Source organism: Dermacentor variabilis, chromosome 8 (assembly GCF_050947875.1).
Source record: "Dermacentor variabilis isolate Ectoservices chromosome 8, ASM5094787v1, whole genome shotgun sequence".
Classification (NCBI taxonomy): domain Eukaryota; kingdom Metazoa; phylum Arthropoda; class Arachnida; order Ixodida; family Ixodidae; genus Dermacentor; species Dermacentor variabilis.
Genome location: NC_134575.1, coordinates 41,518,039 through 41,527,949, shown reverse-complemented (window position 1 = coordinate 41,527,949; position 9,911 = coordinate 41,518,039).

The following is a 9,911-nucleotide window of genomic DNA, read 5'->3' as shown; positions in this document are numbered from 1 at the left end:
CGGGGAGTGACAAGTCACTTTTGAAAGACGGACTGCAGCGCTTATGTTATCGGAAATGGCGACTCGTGCCAACATAGCTGGCTTTGTCGTGAAACTGGGATAGTTGTTTCTTTAGGAAAGTTAACTATATTTTTATTTCGCGATATAACTTATCGGTGCGAATTTAAAAATGTATAGAGCGAGAGTCTGCCGGTGCTAGCCAGTCGAAATTAACTATGTTCGAGGAATTTCGACTTGCAGAGTCGAAATTCCTCGAACATAGTTAATTAATGTAATTTTAGCACACAACGAACTTCATAAACGAGTTTTTCCCATTTGCTTAACAGAAAGCTGATAGGTCCTAATATTGTCAGACTTGTAATTTTTTTTTATTGGAGGCGCTTTCGAAACACTTTAATACACACAATGAGGAGCTCTGTAATTTCGACCGTAACTTCACATACATACCTTCGCCTACTTTATGTAGTAATACCGGACAGCTTACTCACTTATAGAGCATTACTAATAACAACCATGGTCTCGGCTACGTCCCAAGAAGCAACCGCCTACCTCTTCCGATTGCTGAAAGATGGGTGGGCGCAAGATAAGCCAAATTAGGCGTAACAAGCCAATATGAAAAAAAAAGCAGGTGTAACAATAATGGCGCAGCATAACAGTAGATGTAACAAAAACAGGCGCAAAAATATGCGTAACAGTCCAGTAGGAATGCGCAATATGGAATCGGTAAAGTTGTCAACAATTACTTACACACGACGGCAAAATAATTCAAACGTAATATAATAGTTTACAGGTTTGCCTCTTATACAAGTCAGAAAGAACAACTAAAAGGAAGGTAATGCAAATGCAGAAAAGAGGTAGAATTCATAACATTGGATAGTGGAAGAAAACAAGTGAACTGAAAACATCGTATAACGCTGTACAGAATTGCATTTTGTACTAAATGAAATAGAAATCAGGTTAAGTGAAATGTTTCTAAGAGGCAGAGTTCTAACAAGTACGAATACAAGAAAGCAAGTGAACTGAGATACGATGAAAATATATGCAGATATAATGTTTCACAGGTAAATAAAGCAAACAACGCGTTGTAAATCACGTCGCAGCAATCGCTAGTATTGAGAATTTATGCTTTTTAAGATTGCCAATACTTAAAGACAGCTGTATGTCAGTTGGAACACAGTTCCGGAAGAATATCTCTGTGAACCCAGAATTGAATTTGCCATTATTAGTTCTAATTTTAGGCAATAAGAAGTCGTTGGCTGATGTAAAACGAGATTTAATGTGATTACCAAGTTGTTCACTGTTAAAAATTGTCGGGGGAATGTTTGAGTGAAGGGAATTGTAAGCGAGGATTGCCGTATTTGGAATAGTTTAAGAATTTCGAGAATGCGAAGCTCTTACAAAACAGCAGATGCGCTACATCGGGGTGACTGGAAAGTAATAATTCGGGTGGCCTGGTTCTGAATGTATTTAAAGGAGCAAGAGGAGAGCTGAATGCGTTGCGTCTATGCAATGCAGCCGGTGAAGTCACTGTGAACGAACGCAGTATAAAGAGAAAGCAAGGTTTGTAGGCGAAACTATGGACGTGCTATCATAAGAATCCGGATGCCATACGTATTTTTTTTTGCTTTAGATGTGAAATATGGGTAATGTACTTTAAATTAGACTCGCGGACCCCAAAATCGACAATGATTAGAAGAGTTGTTGCAGTTATCCACAGTTAAAGTCGAAATAGTTATGACTTTCTCTTCAATGGGGTGAAATATCGTGAAGACTTTTACTGGGGCTAATTTCTAAAGAGTTACTCATTCAGGACCTTGATCATAAGAAGCAAATTTACGGAATAATGAAAATGGGTTGGACTGGACATGGCAGGCATCACCGAATCGTGACTGGTTGCTTACTGCTGTTGTGGAAAAGTGTATGATCATTGCATTCTACAAATGTAAACATATGGAGAAGAAACTTTGAGATTAACAAATAACCTCGGGAACAAAAGTTCTGCAGAAGGAGCAATGGCACAAAAAATATTTGACGTAACGTTAAGGGAGAGGATGAGAGTGGCTTGGAGAAGGAAGGGAAATGGGGGTTTCCGATATTCTAGTTACCATTCAGAGAACAAAAAAGTGCAGATCCAACGCACAGTGGCAATGTAAGTGGAGATTTCTGTGCTGTTTACGTTCATTGAAAGCATTTGACAGTGATGTTGAGAAGTCACGATAGTCGTTATTGCGATTGAAAGTGTTACCTTGCTTGCACCGCTTGTATTTTTCTACGTGGGACATAGAATAAACACTGAGACCTGTTTGTTCCAGGCGTTGCTGTGTGTCATTGTTCATAGTCTGCGAGGAAGCTAGCACTGTCATTTACTCAGATGGGCGCATCGATCGCGGCTAAAGCGTTGATTTGCCGAACAGCTGTTTGTGTGTTGTCGTATTGACGCTGGCATGCTCTGTGTGCCCTTGCGTGTGAAAGCCATGCATCAGTTGTCCTACAAAAGTAAATACTGTACCAATGCTTTTGAGGGGGGCTAACGCGCAATTCCAGCCATACATGGAATTGCGTCAGTGTCGAGGGAGCTCCAGAGTACATTGTGACAACGACTAGAAAACACCGGAGGGCATTGTGACAACGAGCGGATAGCTCCAGAGGGTATTGGTGGGACGCCCACGAAGTTCTCGTTGGAAATGGCTCAGAGACGCCTGTTTGTATTATGCCTTGTACCATGTGCATTATAAGCATTCTCAAGCGCCCTCCGACACGGCGTGCGACAGCAGGAGCAGCAGAGCAGTGCAGAAGAGTACAACAGAGCACCGCAGAGCAATGCAGCAACAGAACAGAACAGGGCAGAGCAGAACAAAGCAGAAAAGAGCAGTGGAGAGCACAACAGAGAAAAGCTGTGCAGGGAAGAGCAGCAGAAGAGAGGAAAGCTGGGCAGGGGAGAACAGAGCAGTGGAGAACAGTGTAGAACAAAGCAGTGCAAAACAAAGCAGTAACAGAGAAGCATAATACAGCAGAGCAGAGCAGCAAAACAGTATAACAGAGTAGTTGTAGAGCTGCAGAACAGAGCAAGGCAATAGCAGAGCAGCGTAACAGCATGACAGAGCAGAGCATCGAACATAGCGGAACAGCTTAGCAGAGCATAGTGGCAGAAAAGAATAGAGTAACAGCAGAACAGTGTAGAGAAGGACAGCACCAGAGCAAGAACAGATCTGCAGTAGAGCAGCAGAACAGCATAAAAGAGCAAAGCTGTAGCAGGATATCAGAACAGCACAACAGAGCAGACCAGCAGCAGAACAGCAGAATAAGCAAAGCAGAGCAGGGCACCAGCAGAGCAGCATAACGGAGCCGGGCAGCAGTAGAGCAAGAGCAAAGCAGCATAATCAAACAGAGCAGCAGCAGAACAGAGCAGGGCAGCATCGGAGCAGCATAACAGCGGAAAGTAGCATAACAGAGCAGAGCCGCAGCAGAACAGTGTAACAAGGGAGCTAATGAGCAGAACAAAGCAGATCAGCAGCAGAACAGTACAGAGCAGCAGAACAGCGTAAGAGATGAGAGCAACAGCAGAGCAGCAGAACATCATAACAGTAGAGCAGCTAAAGTAACAGAATAAAGCAGAGTACGAGCAGCAGGGCAGCAGAACAACGCACAGCAGCAGCATAACAGCAGAAACGACGCAAAACTGTGTAGAGCAGAACAGCATAATAACAGCAGTAGGGCAGCAGAACAGCGTACCAGAGCAGGGAAGCAGCAGAAAAGCAGACCAGCAGACCTTCATAACAGAGTAGAGGAGAAACATAGAAGCAGAATAAAACAGAGCAGGTGCAGAACAGTGCCGAGCAGAACATCAGCATAGTTTCGGTAGATTAGCAAAATGAAACAGAACAGCAGAACGGCAGCACAGAGCACATCAGCAGTATAGCAGTAGAACCGCAGCAGCGGTAGAGCAACAGAGCAGAGGAGAGCAGCAGTAGAATTGGTGTACAGAGTGGTTCAGCAGTAGAGCCGTACAACCGGAGGAGAACAAAGCAGAGCAGCAGCCGCTGCAGAACAGAGGAGAGCAGCACAGAAAAGAGCAAAGCAAACGAGTAGCACAACAGCAGCAGTACAGAGCAGCAGGAAAGCAGAGCAGCAGCAGGAACAAAACAAAACAGAGCTGTAGCAGAATGGAGCAAAGCAGCAGCAGAATAGAGCAGAGCGCAGCAAAGCAGAGCAGAGCAGCAGCATAACAGAGCAGAGCAGAGTACCAGGAGAGCAGAGAAGCGCATGAGCAGAACAGTGCAGAGCAGAGCAGCAGCAGGACATAGGAGTGCGAAGCAGCAGCATAGCACTGCAGAGCCGAGTAGGAGGAGAGCAGAGCAGAGCATCAGCAGAACAGCGCAGCTAGCAGCAGAGGAGTAGAGCGGAGCAGCAGCACAACAGAATGCAGCAGCAGTACAGATCTGAGCAGTAGCAGAGCGGAAGTAACACAGCAGAACAGAGCAGAAGAGCAGAGCCGAACATTAGAGCAGAGCAGAAGGTGAACAGAGTCGAGCAGATAAGCAGTAATGCCCAGCAGAGCAGTACCTGAAAATTTCAGAGTATAGCAGCACCAGAGTAGTGCAGAGCAGCAATGAAATATCAGAACAAAGCAGAAAAAAGCAGAACAGCAGAAATGAGTTAGCAGCATCAAAATAGCAAAATAGAGCAGGACCGCAGAAAACTGAGCAGACCAGATCATTAGAAACGAGCTGAGTAGCAGAAAACCAGAACAGAGATATACCAGGGCATAGAAGCAGCAGAAGAGTGCAGAGAATGGCAGCAGTAGAACAAAATAGAGCAGCAGCAAAGCACAGTAGAGCAGGACGAGAACAGTGCGGAAAAAGCAGCAGTAAAAGGAGCACAGTAGAGCAGCGCAGAGCAGAGCAGAAGAAAGAGCGTTGCCGGACAACGCACAGCATCAGCAGAGCAGTGCAGAGCAGAGCAGGAGCAGAGGAGCAAAACAGCAGCAGAACAGCACAGGAGAGCAGCAGCAGAGAAGAGTACAGCAACAGCAAAAAAACAGAACCATAGGGGATCTGAGTAGAGCAGAACATCAGAACCGAGCAGAGTAGCAGATGAATAGAGCAGGGCAGCAGTAGAAAAGAACAGAGTAGCAGCAGAACAAAGCAGAGCACAGTAGAGCAGCAGCAGAATATAGCAGAGCAGCAGCAGAACATTCCTAAACACCAGAGCAGCAGTACAATAGAGCGTAACACCAGTGCAGTAGAACTGTAATGCTCTCCAGTAGAACAGCCACCCGCCGACAGGCTGTGCGGCAATGGTGCACAACTCCCCTGAAAGTTCTCTCCCCGCTCTTGCCTGTAGTCAAGACCATATCTGTTCAAGTGAGAAAGGTCCTGCGGGTCATAATCATCTACCTGAAATATGCAGATCGGCAGCAGAACAGAGCAGAGGAGCACCAGAGCAGCGCAGCAGCAGAGCCCAGAAGAAAACGCAGAGTAGTTCAAAGAACGAGGAACTTGTACTAACGAATTGAACCACGATAGTGTGAGGGCGTGGTCGCTGGTACATGCAGTGCTGCGCGTGGGCGCCCGTGGAAGCAAGGTGCTGCACTGCGGTACACCTCGATGGTTAGAGTGTTTTTGGAGTAGGATTACTGATTCTGGCTGCCAATGAGCCGATCTGCGGTTCACCGCAGCGCCAGCGGGGCACTGAAGGCCTGGCACGCTTCTGTCGACGCCCCAAGTGGCTGGGCTGTACGCGCCGCTAAGTTTGCGACGTCGTCTGGTCAGCTTGGGCACTCCTGTGAGCACTGCCCTCTTGTTACGCGCATTCTTTCAATGCGGCACAGATTCTGTGCAAGGAAGACACAGCTTGCAGCCACATGATTGCTCCCTATGTGCGCCTATAAACTGAACCAACGTCTGCACAAATGAATGGAATAGCTTCTTTCACATGTTTATTAATTACGAGCGTTTGAAAGAGCGGACTGGCTTTGAAAGGTAAGAAGTATGTGCGCGATCGAGTCCTCATGGTTAGAGCACAGCGCTGTTGTGCTCGACGGTGGAGGTTCGATGCCACCTTTGGTCACACTATTTGCTTTCTATTAGACGAGGCGAGACAGGAGCCTCCTTAGCTGCCAACCTACCTGCTTGATTTAAGGTGTCAAAAATGGGGCAGAGAATGCGTCACATTAAAAATGAGCACCGGGCTGGTGTGTTCGACGGAAGAAGTTTGATTCCACCATCAGTCACACATTATTTTCGTTTTATCAGAGCTATAGGTGGAACAGTAACCTACCTGGCTACTTAACCGCAATGTGCCAAGTATGAGGCAAGGAATGCCTCGCAATAATGCGCAACTACCCGCAATGAACGCTAATTTATGTGAAAGGTCAAAGGCTTCAAAAAAGCATTTAATTAAAGCAATATCAGACCCTTGAAGGAGCATATTTGCTGCAATGAAGTTATGTAGTTAGCAGGGAGTTTGAGATTTTTCGTACTGATAGTTTGGGGACGCAAACGGCCGGAAATGCAAAATAATGCAAGAAGTACAAACTAATGATAACAAGGCATTATATAACTCAGTCAGGGTGGATCTAGAAAGACCCGTTTGGGTACACAATGTCGGTATAGCGTGCAAAATGTAAAACATGCCATTATTTATTCATTGCGTGATTTCGTAAAGAATAAGTACAATAACAAGCAAATTTTAGCAGTAGTATAAATGGCCATATAGTATGTGAGCCCATTTGTGATGTGCATTTTGCCATATAATATTATGACGAATTTGCCATATGTTGTCATGTCCCGTATATGTCCCTGTCTATGTACGCTCTTTAAGGGATGTTTGTAATGGAATACCAACTAGCCCGTACCCAAACCCTGTTTTACTCCAACAAATCGGGATGGAGTTATTGGGGCCATTTCCGAATTCAACATCAGAAAATAAGTAGATCTTCGTGGCTACTTACGCGTTACGCCAAAACAAGTCATGTCTAAAGGTAGTGCGGCCGAAGTGGTGAAATTCTTCGTCGAAACAATACTACTACGACATGGTGCCCCAGAAGTGCTCGTCACCGACTGAGGAACGGCTTTTACAGCGCAGCTCGCGCAAGCCATTCTGCAATACAGGCAGACAAGCCACAGGAGGGCAACCGCCTACCACCCGCAGACAAATGGTCTTAGGAGAGGCTAAGCAGGACCTTTGCCTACATGTTGGCAATGTACGTCGATGTCGAACACAAGACGTGGGATGCCGTCCTGCCGTGCGTAACCTTCGCTAATAACATGGCAGAGCAAGAAACAACGGAAATCACGCCGTTGAAGCTGGTTTACGGAATACACCCGAATACGACTCTCGACGCTAAGCTGCCCCACCGACGATGAGAATCTCGACGTCGCCACCTATCTCCAGCGCGCCGAAGAAGCTCGACAGTTCGCCCGCCTGCGCATCAAGTATCAGCAGAGGGCCAACAGACGACGCTACAATCATCAACAATAGGTGGAGTACTAGCCCGGTTACCGTGTTTGTGTTTGGAACGAAGTAAGCCGACAACGTCAGGTGACACAACCAACATCCGCAGGTGTCATCGATGCACTCCGATGTCTCCTTGCCACTTGCCGCATTCCCCGAAAAGTCGTCTCCAACAACGGTAGAGCGTTTATTTCTAGAAAGATAAAACAATTCTATGCAATAAATGGCACACAGACCACCACGTCATCAGTGTATCACCCTGGAACAAACGGCCAGCCAGGCAGAACGCTACATGGCAAAACTGAAGAGAGCGTTCCTGATGGATATAAAGTAGTGCATACAGTGTCGACTGGCGAGTTTCCTGTATCGGCAACACACGACGGTTCACAGTTATAGGAATGAAACCTGCGAGAGTGATGTTTGTACGATAATTTTTGTTTTCTCTCGACCTACTCAAGTCGGACATGGAAACACAGATCCATGAGCGCCAAGAGAAACTGAAACAATCACGTCATTTTTCAGTATAAGGGGAAAATGCTTATCCGTCAGTTTTTAAAAAGCCAGATTGAACTGGAGGTGAAATACTGCACCGGGTCGGACCACGATCCTCGCTTATAAAAAGCATCCTCGAAAACGTTCCACGTCACCTCAACCACATAAAAAAAGTGAGTCAGACCAGGCAAGCAACCCAAGCACCGACAGATTGGAGCATAGCAGACGAATTGTCGGATACAATGCCACAAGAAACAAGTTCTCCTGTTTCTCTGGTACCGGACTCGCTCGATACGCAATACAGCACTTCCTCTTAACCATCGACCTTCATCTCACGATCAGGAACAGCCGGGCAACTGCGGCCACCAGAGGTTAGGTGGCCTCCAGACGGCTATCATAGAGAACGAAATTCAGGAAGAGGGGACACTCGGCAAAAACTGGCAACAGGAAACACGTCACGCCTATAGTACACTCTAGTCATGCCTAGTGTTACTCCCATTCCTTGGCTGACATGAGCATCGCAAAAAAAAAAACGAGCTATAGCAACAACCAATAGCTTGTTGCTAGGTAACGCAAAGCGCAAAGCGCCACTGCACTATATTGGACTACGGCAAGGTGAGAAATTTTGTTTGAGAGTCTAATAGACATTTCAACCTATTTAGCCTTTTACGGCATGGAACCGAGACTTGTAGCGCAGTTAGCTAAAAACAGCTCAGCCGTCCTGCCGTAGGCAATTTGAGTTAATGACTCGAACATTGAGATGTTGGCGACGCTTTCTATGAACCCCAACATTAACCTTTTTGGGTAGTTTTTGGGCACGTTCGCCGCGCCCGGCTTTGTGAGGCAGTTAGTTTTGCGTATGCTGAATCTTACTGGGACCACACTCGGCCCTTTCTCTGACCCCGTACATTATTGTAATTGCGTTATTTTTTGGGATACCTTTGAGGTGCGCTCACCGCGCCTGTCTTTGTGACGCAGTTAGCGAAAAGCAGCTCGGCCGTGTGACGCAGGTCGTTTCGCGTGTACTGAATCTTGTTGGGACAAGTTTGTGGCGCATTCTCTGACCCGCAGCATTAATGCGATTTCGTTACTTTTCGCGATACTTCTGAGGTACGCTCACCGCACTTGGCATTGTGACGCGGATAGCGGAAATCAGCTTAGTCATGGTGAGAAAGTGTGGCGTGTACTTAATCTCAGTGGGACAGGTATGTGACGCTTTTTGTGCCCCCGCAACAACATACACCTTCTTTCGGTACTCACGCTTGGGAAAACGCGACGAGCGATTGCCAGGAGTGATCACACTGGCGTGTGTTGCTTGCGCCGGCAGAAGGCGCAAAAGATAACATCGAGGAGCTCAAAAAGAAAGAGCTTCAAAAATTCTGCCTTCTGAACGACTGAAAACACCACCCACGCATTTGTCTTGAGTGCGAGTAGAGGGAATTCTGCAGCGTCTAGCATGGTCTGGCTGAGAGCCCTCGTTGTGTGGCCACTTCCGCGTATGTAGCCTACCACTGCGTCGGCTGAGGCCAAGTTTTGGAAAGGTGCAGTCGCTCGTGTATTTGTGCTATTAAAGTGCAGGCAATAATGACCGGGAATGGGAAATGCTTGCAAATCAGATGTTTTCGTACTTTATGGTATTGCTTGGGATGAAGCCGGATAATCCCTACGCCATGTGCACGTAGAAGCGAATTGATTTGGTTTGTAATGCCGCCCATTCACGACTTCCACACGCTTCGCCTCTACACGCAGTATTCCTGAAAGGCCTAAACACCAAAATGACAAGTGCTTACAATTTTTTCACTGATGCCGTCCAGTGAAGCGTCGTACGAGAACTGTGGCTGCTTACCTGGTGACACAACCATGGAAGAAAGCGCAAGAAATCCGGAACGAGCATTTATATAGAGCAAAATAAAGGTTTCCTCATCTACAAGATGTCTTGCGTCTATTTTAAGGAATTGCACGTG